We start from the raw sequence: 11738 nt of genomic DNA, 5'->3' as shown, positions 1-11738 counted from the left end.
TTGAAAAATTACCTATTTTGTACCATTTTCACTAATTGAATGTCAAGTAAAATAAAAATCCAAACATCACCATCATGATAAATCTACATAACAAACCTTTGTGTGAACCCTCTACAATGAAAAAATTTTAAAAAATCATTGTTTTCACTAATTTTGTAATTCAATACTAAAGGAGCAAAGAATTTAATTTTAATATGTTTTAAAGGAAAATTAAAAAGCACTTCATTTTTGATTGTCACAAATTAAAAATTCTGGAAAAAACTGAACGCCATGTAGCATGTTTATCTTATTTTGTTAAGGAAGATGTGGTGATCAAGGTCAATCCTTTTTTAGGGTAAGTGTGGCATCATGAATTTTTGCAAGGTAGACCTTTAAACAGATTTCATTGTGCATGTTTGGAGTTGTCTCAGCAAAGTAGTGTTTTTCCTTTAATTTTTAAAAAAGACTAACGATCAGATTGATAAATAACCTGTGTAACCATCTTCCATGGCCTGCCTACAGAGATAAAGCAGGTTATTAGAAGAAAGTGGGGTCAGGATCAAAATGTACTTAATGTGACTTAATGAAAAGAAACGTTTTCTCTCTTTAAACTTACCTGGTTGCCGTAATTTTGCCTCCTCAGTGGATCACCTGTTCTGTCTCAATGTCTTTTCACGACTTCTTGGATCAAGTTGGAGGCCTGGGAAGATTCCAGATCCTTCAGATGGTTTTTATTTTGATCTCCACTGTTGTAGCTTATTCTCACATTGTACTGGAGAACTTCACAGCAGCCATCCCTGAACATCGCTGCTGGGTCCACATCCTGGACAATGACACTGTCTCTGACAATGGCACTGGGACTCTCAGTCAGGATGCCCTCCTGAAACTCTCCATCCCACTAGACTCAAACCTGAGGCCAGAGAAGTGTCGTCACTTCATCCATCCCCAGTGGCAGCTCCTTCACCTGAATGTGGCCATTCCAGACATAAGTGAGCCAGACACAGAGCCCTGTGTGGATGGCTGGGTGTATGACCAGAGTTCCTTTCCATCCACCATTGTGACTGAGGTGAGAGGCCTCATTTTTCTGTTATGAGACTATGACCTGGGTGTTTAGAAATACACATAGGTAAATAACATGCTTCCAGCCTTTAGCCACATGTAAGTGTTTATTCTTATTTTTCAACAAAATTAATTGTTTTTCCATTGAATGTCAGGAATGTACATAGGAAATGAGGTCAATAAAATTTTTAAAAATTGTTATGATTCTACTCTCATGGTGCTTTTATTTTGGGGAAGACCACAGTTTAAGCAGGTAATTTCTGTATTGTGTTATAAATGTTATGCTAAGTCAGCAAGGCTCATCCTCTGGTCACAGATTAGAAACATCTAGAAGGGTTATTCAAAGCCCTTTGCTCAGATTGTACCCGAAAAGCAGTCATAGAAGTTCTGTGGCAATATTCAGGATTCAGTAAATTTTTTAATGGTCCCCAAATGATTGCACTCTGTGACCAAGGTTGATCACTTAGTATGAGTACGAGTGACCATTAATAAACCTACAGGTTTAGAGGAGGCTTTATAGAAAAAGTTGTGTTTGAGCTGAAACCTGAATGATAAAGTTCAGGTAAAACTCAAAAGGGAAGCCAAAGCCTGATATATTGAAACATTCATGTCATTTTATGGAGTTTTATTCAGGTGACATTGAGAGATTAAAATCTGTTGTAAAGCTTTACTGTGCTGGTGTTTATTTTTTCTAGTGGGACCTGGTATGTGAATCTCAGTCACTAAATTCAGTGACTAAATTTCTATTCATGGCTGGAATGGTGGTGGGAGGCATTCTATATGGCCATTTATCAGATAGGTGAGTGTCTCTATTTCACAGCTCTTTTTACTTGTGGGTATTCTCATCTGTGCATGAATCATTTATTCATTAAAAGACAATATCCACTGCAAATCTCACTGTTTGGGGTTTCTGTGGTTCCCAGGGATCTAAAAACAAAATGGAGAAATTACAGTCTGTGTGGTGAGGGTTACTTTGTCAGCATTAAGTACTGGGTATAATTCAGAAAAATGACATCTCCATCAGAAGTGAGGGCGTTTCAGGCCAAGGTTTGGAAATGTGGTGCCAACCCATGTGGTTTAGAAGTGTAAGAATAGTTATTGTTTAGTTCTTTCTCTGTTACTATAACAGGATGTCCCAGACTGAATAATTTATTAAAAGTAGAAGTTAACTTGGTTCATGGTTCTGTAGACTGGGAAGTTTGACAGCATTGTACCAGCATCTGGATGGGGACTTTGTATTGCACCATCCTTCTGTGGAATGTGGAAGGGAATGTGAAGAACCAAGACAGAGAGAGAGTGCAGGCTGAACTTCTTCCTTTTATCAAGAGCCCTTCCAGTGATAACTAATTCACTTTCATTTCATCATTCATTCATTCATGAGGGGAGACCCATCACCTCTTAAAGGTCCAACTTCTTAATACAATCTCAAAAACAACTAAATTTCAACAGGAATTTTAGAGTGAACATTAAAACCACAGCAGTTAGCTATGGAACCGAGAGGAAAATGTTTCTTGACACGGGATTCAGTCTTTTTGAAGATATATATGTGGAAAAGAGAGTTGTACACCTTTGTCATGGGTGTCTTCTGAACAAGTGGACTGTAGGCTTGTGGATGCCAAAGAATGGCCATCACATCATAGTTAGCCAAGTGTGATGGGCAAGCATTTCAGTAAAATTAGTGGGGCCATACAATGTGTTATTGGTGGTATGTTGAAATATTATACCAATATTCTTGTTTTTTAATTTTTGCAAAACCAGTTTCTTATGTATTTAGTGTTTTGTTTATTCATTTATCTTTTGATTATTTTATTTTACATTCAAGAAATACATTATATAGGTTTGTTACATAGGTATATTGCATGATGGTGAGGTTCGGGCTTCTAGTGACTCAGTCACTTGGGCGATGGGCATGGTACCAAATGAGTAGTTTTTCAAACTTTCCTTCCCTTCTTACTTTCTTAAAAGGTCCCCAGTGTCTGTTGTTCTCACCCTTACACCCCTGTGTATTGTGTTTAGCTCCTACATGTAAGTGAGCACATGTACTGTTTAGTTTTCTGATTCTGGGATAATTCACTTAGATTGATGGTCTCCAGTTGCATCCAAGCTGCTGTAAAGGGCATGATTTTTGTTATTTTTATATGCATAGTATTTCATGGTGTATATTTACCACATATTCTTTATTCAGTCCACTGTTGATGGGAACCTAGGTTGGTTCCATGTGTTTGGTATTCTGGAAAGTGCTATGGTAAACATACAAGAGTGAGTGTCTTTCTATTATAATAAAAATATTTGTTCTTCTTTGGGTATATACCCTGTAGGGAACTGCTTGGCCAAATGGCAAATCTGGTTTTAGTTCTCTGAGAAGTCTTTAAATTGCTTTCCACGGGGGTTGCATTGTCTTACCTTCACACCAAAAGTGTATGAGTGTTTCCTTTTCTTGTTAACCCTGCCAACATCTGCTGTTTTGGGATTTTTAATAATAGCAATTCTGACACATGTGAGATGGTACCTCAATGTGCTCTTGATTTGCATTTCCCTGATGAATAGCAATGTTGAGCATTTTATTTTATTTTGTATTATAGATATGTGGATTACAAGTCATGATTAGTTACACAAGCAGGGTTTGTACATGTGAAATTTGGACCTCCAATTGGCCTTCACTTCCCCTGGTTTAGGGCCAGACATCCCTTGTGTTGCTACGTGCCCGCCTTCCCTTCCTGACAGTGTCCATCAACTGCCAATCCCTCCCTTGTGCTAATGCAATTAATGTTCGGTCCAACTTATGAATGAGAACATTCAGTATTCAGTTTTTTGTTTCTGCAAACCAGGTGAAGCAGGGACTAAAGGGAGACACCAGCTTCACCTGTATAATGACCACTTATCTACCTAACTGTGAATTGTACCCCATGTATTTAAAATAAAAAAAGATAACTAAGTACTACAATCTCCAGCTCCATCCAATTTGCCTCAGAATCCATGATTTTGTTCTTCTTTATGGCTGCATAGTACTCCAATGTATATATGTATCACATTTTCATTATCCAGTCCACTTAAGATGGACAGTGGGTTGGTTCTATGTTTTTGGTATTGTAAATAGTGCAGCTATCAACATGAGCGGGCAGCTGTCTTTTTTTTTTTTTTTAGAACAATTTATGTTCCTCCAGGTATATTTCTCCACATCTTCACTAGCGTCTATTGTTTTTTGATTTTTTGATTAGAACTACCTTTATTGGAGTTAGGTGGTATCGGTTTTGATTTATATTTCTCTGTTGATTAGTGAAGCTGAGCATTCTTTTACGTGCTAATATCTGTTGACTGCTAGTATATTTTCTTTTGAGAATTGTCTATTCATGTTCTTTGCCCACTTTTGGTAGGATTTTTTTCTTCAGCTCATATGAGTTCCTTGTAGATACTGGATATTAAGTCTATCGGCATTCATTTTTGGGAATTTGATCAATAATTGGTACCTACTCCAAAGTGCATAAAAGTGTTGCCTATGTTTTCTTCTATGGTTCTTATAGTTTGAGAGTTTACATTTAGGTCTTTGATCTATTTAGAGTTGACTTTTAAAATATGGTGATAAGTAGGATTACATTTTTATAAGCCAGCAGCAAGCAGTAAGAATACCAAATAAAAAGCACAATAGCTACAAAAAAATGAAAGATCTTGGTGTCCACCTAACTTGAGAAGTGAAAGATCTTTACAATGAGAATTACAGAATGCTGCTCAAAGAAATCAAGGATAACCATAACCAAGAGAAACTCGTTTCTTGATATGGATTGGAAGAATCAATGTCTTCAAGATTTAATGCAATAACCATTAGATTACCCACAACATTTTCCTCAGACCTGGAAAAGACAATACAGAAATTTATATGGAAACAAAGAAGACAAGAATAGTCAAAACAATCCTCAGCAAGAGGAATGAAGTGGGAGATAGCACACTTCAATACTTTAAACTTTACTATAAGGCTACAGTAACCAAAAGAGCCTGCTACTGGTACAAGAATGGACATATAGAACAATAGAATAGGATAGAGATTAAAAAAGCAAAAACTCTCTATCTCTCAATCAACTAATCTTTGACAAAACCACCAATAACAACCAATGGGGAAGAGACCATATTTAGCAAATTGTGTTGGAAAAACTGACTGACCACATGCAGAAGAATGAAACAGGATGTTGATGATTTTAATGTCTTTCTTTGCTAAGTGTCTGTTCCTGTTCTTTTCTCACTTTTTAAAAATATTTATTTATTTATTTTTAAACTGTAGGGTACAATTCAGGGTTAGGTATACAAATATTCATTGTGCGGGTACCCTTGTTGATGAGGTGTGCCCCTCCCTTCCTCAGGCAGATTCCCACTACTGTCAATTCTTTTCTTACAGTATTACAATAGTTGTTCAAGGTCCACTTATGAGTGAGAACATGTGATATTCAGGTCTTTGTTTCTGAGAAAGATCACTCAGTATTAGATTCTAAGTTCATCCAGGTTTCTGCAAAGTTCATGATTTTGTTCTTCTTTATGGCTTCTTTATACATATTTCATTGTGTATATGTACCACATTTTTTATTCAGTCCTCTTTTGATGGGCAGCACAGTTGGTTCCATATTCTTGCTATTGTGAACAATGCTGTGATAAACATCCGTGTGCAGGTATCTTTTTTATAGAGTAGATTTGAGTTCCTCTGGGCATATTCCCAGTAGGGGGATTGTGGAGTGATATGGAAGGTTGATTTTTAGAACTTTTAGGAATTGCCGCACTGTTTTCCACAGAGGTTGTACAAGTTTACATTCCCCCCAACAGAGAAGAAGTGTTCCCTTTTCACCACATCCACTTCAGCAACTGTTATTTTTTGAGTTATTGATGGTCATTCTGACTGGAGTTCATTGAAATTCCAGTGTAGTTTTAATTTGCATTACTTTGATGACCAGTGAGGCTGAACATGTTTTCATGTATCTGTTGGCTGCTCATATGTCTTTTTTTGAGAACTGTTGATTAATATCTTTTGCCCACTTGGTAATGGGGTTGTTTGTTTTTCTCTTTTCAGCATGTTTGAGCTGCTTGTAGATGCTAGATGTTAGGACTTTGTCAGATATAGAGTTGGTAAATAATTTTTCCCAGTCTGTGGACTGTCTCTCTGCACTCCTGATGGTTTCTTTGAATTTGCAGAAGCTTGTCAGTTTGAGAAGGTCCCACTTATCTATCTTATCTCTTATGGTATGGGCACTTGGGGTTTGATCAGGAATTGGTTGCCAGTTCCAATTTCCATAAGAGATTCTCCTGCATTTTCTAAGGTTCTTATACTTTGAGGTCTTACATTTAGGTCTCTGATCCATTTAGAGTCGATTTTTGTGTATGGGGATAGGTAGAGGTCCTGTTTTAATCTTCTGCATGTGGTCAAACAGTTTTCCCATCACCGTTTATTGAATAGGTTCTCCTCTCCCAAGTGGTTGGTGACGGAAGCTTTGTTGAAGATGAGTTGGTTGAGTGATAGAGGTTTTGCTTCTGGAATCTCAATTCTATTCCATTGGTCTATATGCCTGTTCTTGTACCAATACCAGGCTGTTTTGATTATGGTAGCTTTATAATAAAGTTTAAAGTCTGGGATTGTGATACCTACTACTTTGTTGTTGTTTTTTTCCTGAGGATTGTTTTGGTAACTCATGGTCATTTAGGTTTCCATATGAATTCCTGTATTGTTATTTCTAGGTCTGAGAAGAATGTTTCTGGTAATTTGATGGTTATTGCATTAAATCTGTAGATTGCCTTAGGTAGAACGGACATCTTAACAATGTTGATTCTTCCAGTCCATGAGCATGGAATATATTTCTACTTGTTTGTGACATCTTGGATTTCTTTGAGCAGTGTTTTGTAGTTTTCATTGTAAAGGTCTTTCACATCTCTGGTTAGGAAGATTCCAAGGTATTTATTTTTGTGTGTGTGTGACTTGTGAATGAAATTGTGCTTTTTATTTGTGCTTATGTTTGTTTATTATTGGTGTATATCAATGCAATTGTCTTTTGCACATTTATTTTATACCTTGAGACTTTGCCAAAGTCCTTTATTAGTACAAGGAGGTTTTTGACACATTCTCATGGGTTTTCGAGGTATAGAATTATGTCACCTGCAAAGAGGGATAGCTTGATTTCCTCTTTTCCTATTTGGACACCTCTGATCGCCTTCCCTTCTCTGATTGCTCTAGCTCGAACTTCCAGAACTATGTTGAACAGGAGGGATGTAAGTGGGTATCCATGTCTTTTTCCAATTTTCAGGAGAAATGGTTCCAATTTCAGTTTGTTTAGCAGTATAATGGCTGTGGGTTTCTTGTAGATGGTTCTATTTTGAGGTATGTTTCATCTATACCTAGATGTTCGAGCGTTTTTATCAAGAAGTGGTGCTGGATTTTATCAAAAGCTTTTTCTGCATCTAATGATATAATCATGTGGTTTTTGTTTTTACATCTGTTGATGTATTCAATTATGTTTATGGTCTTAGGAATGCTGAATCAGTCTTGCATCCCAGGGATGAATCCTACTTGGTTGTGGTGGATGATTTTTGATATCTGTTGCTGAATCCTGTTTGCTAGGATCTTGCTGAGAATTTTAGCACCTTTGTTCATTAAGGATATTAGCCTGTAGTTCTTTTTCTTTGTTGGATCTTTACCTGGATTCAGTATCATTGTGATGTTAGCTTCATAAAATGATTTGGGGGAGAGTTCCATCTTTCTTAAGTGCCTGAAATACTTTCAATAGGATTGGTATCAGTTTCTCCTTGTATGATTTGTAGAATTCTGCTGGAAAGTCATCTGGTCCAGGGCATTTTTTTTTGTAGGTTGTTTTCTTATGATATAGTCAATTTCTTTGATTGTTATTGTCCTATTTAGGTCTTGATTTCTTCTTGCTTCAACCTGGGTAGGTTATGTGATGTCAGGAAGTCCTCCATTTCCTTTAGGTTTTCAAGTTTGTTTCCATACAAGTGTACATAGTAGTCTCTGATAATCTTTTGTATTTCTTCAGGGTCAGTTGTGACTTCATCTTTTGAGTTTCTGATTGAGTTTACTTGGGCCTTTTCTCTCTTTTTCTTGGTCAGTCTAGCTAGGGGACCATCAATCTTGTTTATCCTTTCAAAGAACCAGCTTTTTATAGAATTGATTTTTTGTATTATCTTTTTGTCTTCTATGTCATGGATTTGGGCTTTTCTTTTGGTGCTCTAAATTCTTCTGCTGAAGTTAGCATTTTGGTGGTCTTGCTTTTCCAGGTTCCCTAGGTGACTTGTTAGGCTTTTAGCTTGTGATCTTTCCATTTTCTTCATGTGTATTTGTAGAGATATGAATTCCTCTCTGACTACTGCTTTCATGGCATCCCAGAGATTTTGGTAAGATGTTTCTTTATTTTCATTTGTTTCCAGATATCTTCTAATCTCTGTTTTGATTTCATCATTGACCCAGGATTTGCTTGTCATCATGCTGCTTAGTGTCCATGTCTTTGTGAGTTCTGGGGGAACTTTGTTGGTGTTAATATTTATTTTTATTCCATTGTTGTCTGAGAAGGTGCATGGCAGAATTTCAATCTTATGATATTAGTGTATGCTTGATTTATGGTCAATGATGTGATCAATCTTAGAGTACATTCCATGAGTAGAATGTATATTCTGTAGTTATTGGGTAGAGTGTTTTGTAGGTTTCAATTAAGTCCTTTTGGCCAAGAGTCACATTGAGGTTCCAGATCTCCTTGCTGAATTTGGTCTCGATGATCTGTCTAAAATTGTGAGTTTGGTTTAAAGTCCCCAGCTATGATAGTGTTAGAGTCAATATTGTTGTTAAGTGTGCCTAGAAGCTACTTTATGAAAATTGTTGCTCCTATGTTGGGTGCATATATGTTTAAGATGGATATTTCTTGTTGATCAATTGAACTTTTTATCATTATAGAGTGACTTTCTGTATTTTTAAATTTTTTATAGTGTATTTTAAATATTTAAATTTTTTATAGTGTATTTTAAAATTTTTTAAAGTGTATTTTGTCTGATATTAATCTTGCAACTTCTGCTTTCTTTTGTGTTCCATTCACCTGAAATTTTGCTTCCCATCCTCTTACTTTGAGTCTGGGAGCGTACTTTCTGGTGAGATGAGTCTCTTAGAAACAATATCTTGTTGCCCGATGATATTGTTTCCATTTTACCATTCTATATCTTTTCAGTGGTGCATTTAGTCCATTCACATTCAGGCTAATTATTGAAATGTGAGAGTTTATCCCTGCCATGAGGTTATTATAGAGTTGTTGTTCCTGTTTGTTGTCTTCCTTTTGATTTTTGGGTTGATCCTTGAGTGTTTTCAATCTTTTTCTTGCATTCTTGTGAAGAACATTGTCATTCTTTTTTCCCTTTCTTCTGTGTTTGATACTTTCTTACGTGTTTCTTGCAGAACTGGTCTAGAGGCAGTGTAAGTTCTTAGGGATTGAATGTCTGGGAAAGATTTTAATTCTCTCTCACTGACGATGCTTCGTTTAGCTGGGTAGGTTATTCTTGGTTGAAATTGTTTATCTTTGAGATCTTTGAAGATTGGGCTCCAAGCTCTCCTAGCCTAAAGTGTTTCTGTAGATAAGTCTGATGCTCTTCTAATTGGTCTTCCCCTGTAGGTAGTCTGACCTTTTTCTCTTGCTGATTTTAGGATTTTTCCTTTTATACTTACTTTGTTTAGGTGAGTTACTATGTGCCCAGGAGTTGGTCTTCTCATTTGTTGTCTGGTGGGGGTTCTCTGAATCTCTTGTGTTTTAATGGTCACATCACTGATAAGATGAAGGAAGTTTTCTTGAATAATTTAATGGAATGTTTCTTCTAAGGTGGTGTCTGTCTCTCTTTCTGCTTCAGGAAGTCCAAGTACTCTTACGTTTGACCTCTTGCAATGATCACTCATCTCTTGAAGATTTTGCTCTGTCTTTTTAAGCTTCTTTTCTATGTTTTTGACAGTTTGGATTAGTTCTATATTTTTGTTCTCAAGTTCTAAGATTCTTTCTTCTGATTGGCTAATCTGCTTTCCATGCTTATCTATTTTGTTATTTCTTTCATTCACAGTATTTTTTTTAGAATCAGAGTCTCACTCTGTAGCCCAGGCTGGAGTGCAGTGGCACACTGCTCATGGCCACCATAGCCTCAACCTTCTGGGCGCAGGTGATTCTTCCACCTCAACCTTCCAAGTAGCTGGAACTTCAGATGCACACATCACCATGCCCAGCAATTTTTTTTTATTTATTGTAGAGATGAAGTCTCACAAAATTGCCCAGATAGGGTTTGAACCTGTGAGTTCAGGCAATCCTCTCACCTAGATCTCCCAAAATGCTAGGATTATAGGTGTGAGCCATCACAACCATCCTCATTTGCAGTATTATTTACTGCTTCTATCTCAGTTATTAACTCCTTCCTATTTTCCTCTTATCTCTCCTCAATTTTTTTAATTCTCTCTATTAATATCTTGATATCTGGGTTTGTAGTTTGAGACCAATCATTCTGGGGGCTCTTCAATGTTTGCATTCCGAAGCCTTTTTTCTCATTGTTTGACCTCCCAGGAGTCTCTGTGAAACCCATATTCTTCTTTTGGTTTTTCTTCATTTGTTTAGATTTTCCTCCCCCACTTACTTCCTCTTCTTTAATTCTGTTTTTCAGGGATGGCAGTTGTTTTTACTTCTACTTGCTCAATCTCCTATTTTCTTCCTTATGTGAATACTTTAACTTTGTTCAATTCTGAGGTTGGACTGTGGGTTGGGAGCTGTACTTTTTACAGTTTTGAGGTTTAATTGAGGGGGAAGCTGTGACTCAAAATCTATCTGCAAATTCCAGTATCCACCAACAGGTATATGGGCACCCTGGAACCCACTTCCCACTGCCTTACAATCTGTTCATGCAATAGGGGTATTGGTTTGCTCCCTGGAAGCAAAATGAGGTAAGAAAAAGGAAAATAATGGAAAAAGCATGGAGGTGGGCAAGAGAAAGCTGGAGTGAGAGAAGAGTAAGATGGAAAAAGACAGATGTAACCACTAACATGAAAAGAGACACAAAGACAGAGAAGAGTGAAAAAAATCACTAAAACATACAGATAATCATACAAACACACAGTCCCCAACAAAAATCTGCCTATTGATGTACTCTTCCCATATACCAAAAGGAAGTCTAAAGAATAGAGAAAAAGAAAAAAAAATCAGTAAAATAGCAGAAACAAAGCAAGTACAAAAATGTTGTCAAAATCAGAAAGTGGAAAAAATCTAAAATAAAAGACAAACAAAAATGAGCAAAACAAATACACACATAAAATTAAAACAAAGAATCAAACTTGCTCTGAGGTCGTTTCTGTAATCCATGTCCTTTCAGCTCTGATCTCTAGTCCCTCCTCTCTGCTCTCAGAGCAGGCAGATATGGTTGCTCACAACTTGAGTCAGATGCCCCAGGCCTATTTTGGAAGGAGGGTGAATCAGATCTGGACTCAACTGGATTACTTCCTGTCTAGTCTTCCACTCAGATAGGTCTATGTTGGATCCAGCACAGGGGAGGGGTTTCCGTCTCTCTCAGTTTGATGAGATTACCTTAGGTTGCAAGTTGGAGGCTGGGCGGAGCTGAGCAGGGCAATGCAGGTCTCTGCCTGATCCTTAAGTCCCAAGTTGAAGGCTGGGTGGAGCTGGGCAGAGCTGGGTGGGGCATTGCAAATCTCT

The 11738-nt window shown here is 37.1% G+C and overlaps 1 pseudogene; it reads left to right on the top strand.

Moving 5' to 3' along the window:
* Positions 1 to 643: 643 nt before the first annotated feature.
* Positions 644 to 11738, top strand: part of LOC103270843 — a 36835-nt pseudogene continuing 25740 nt past the window's right edge.

Source organism: Carlito syrichta, unplaced genomic scaffold (genome assembly GCF_000164805.1).
Source record: "Carlito syrichta isolate Samal-C Ts95f unplaced genomic scaffold, Tarsius_syrichta-2.0.1 Scaffold310432, whole genome shotgun sequence".
NCBI lineage: Eukaryota > Metazoa > Chordata > Mammalia > Primates > Tarsiidae > Carlito > Carlito syrichta.
Note: the sequence above shows the minus strand (reverse complement) of the source record. Positions and strands in the feature narration are given on the sequence as shown.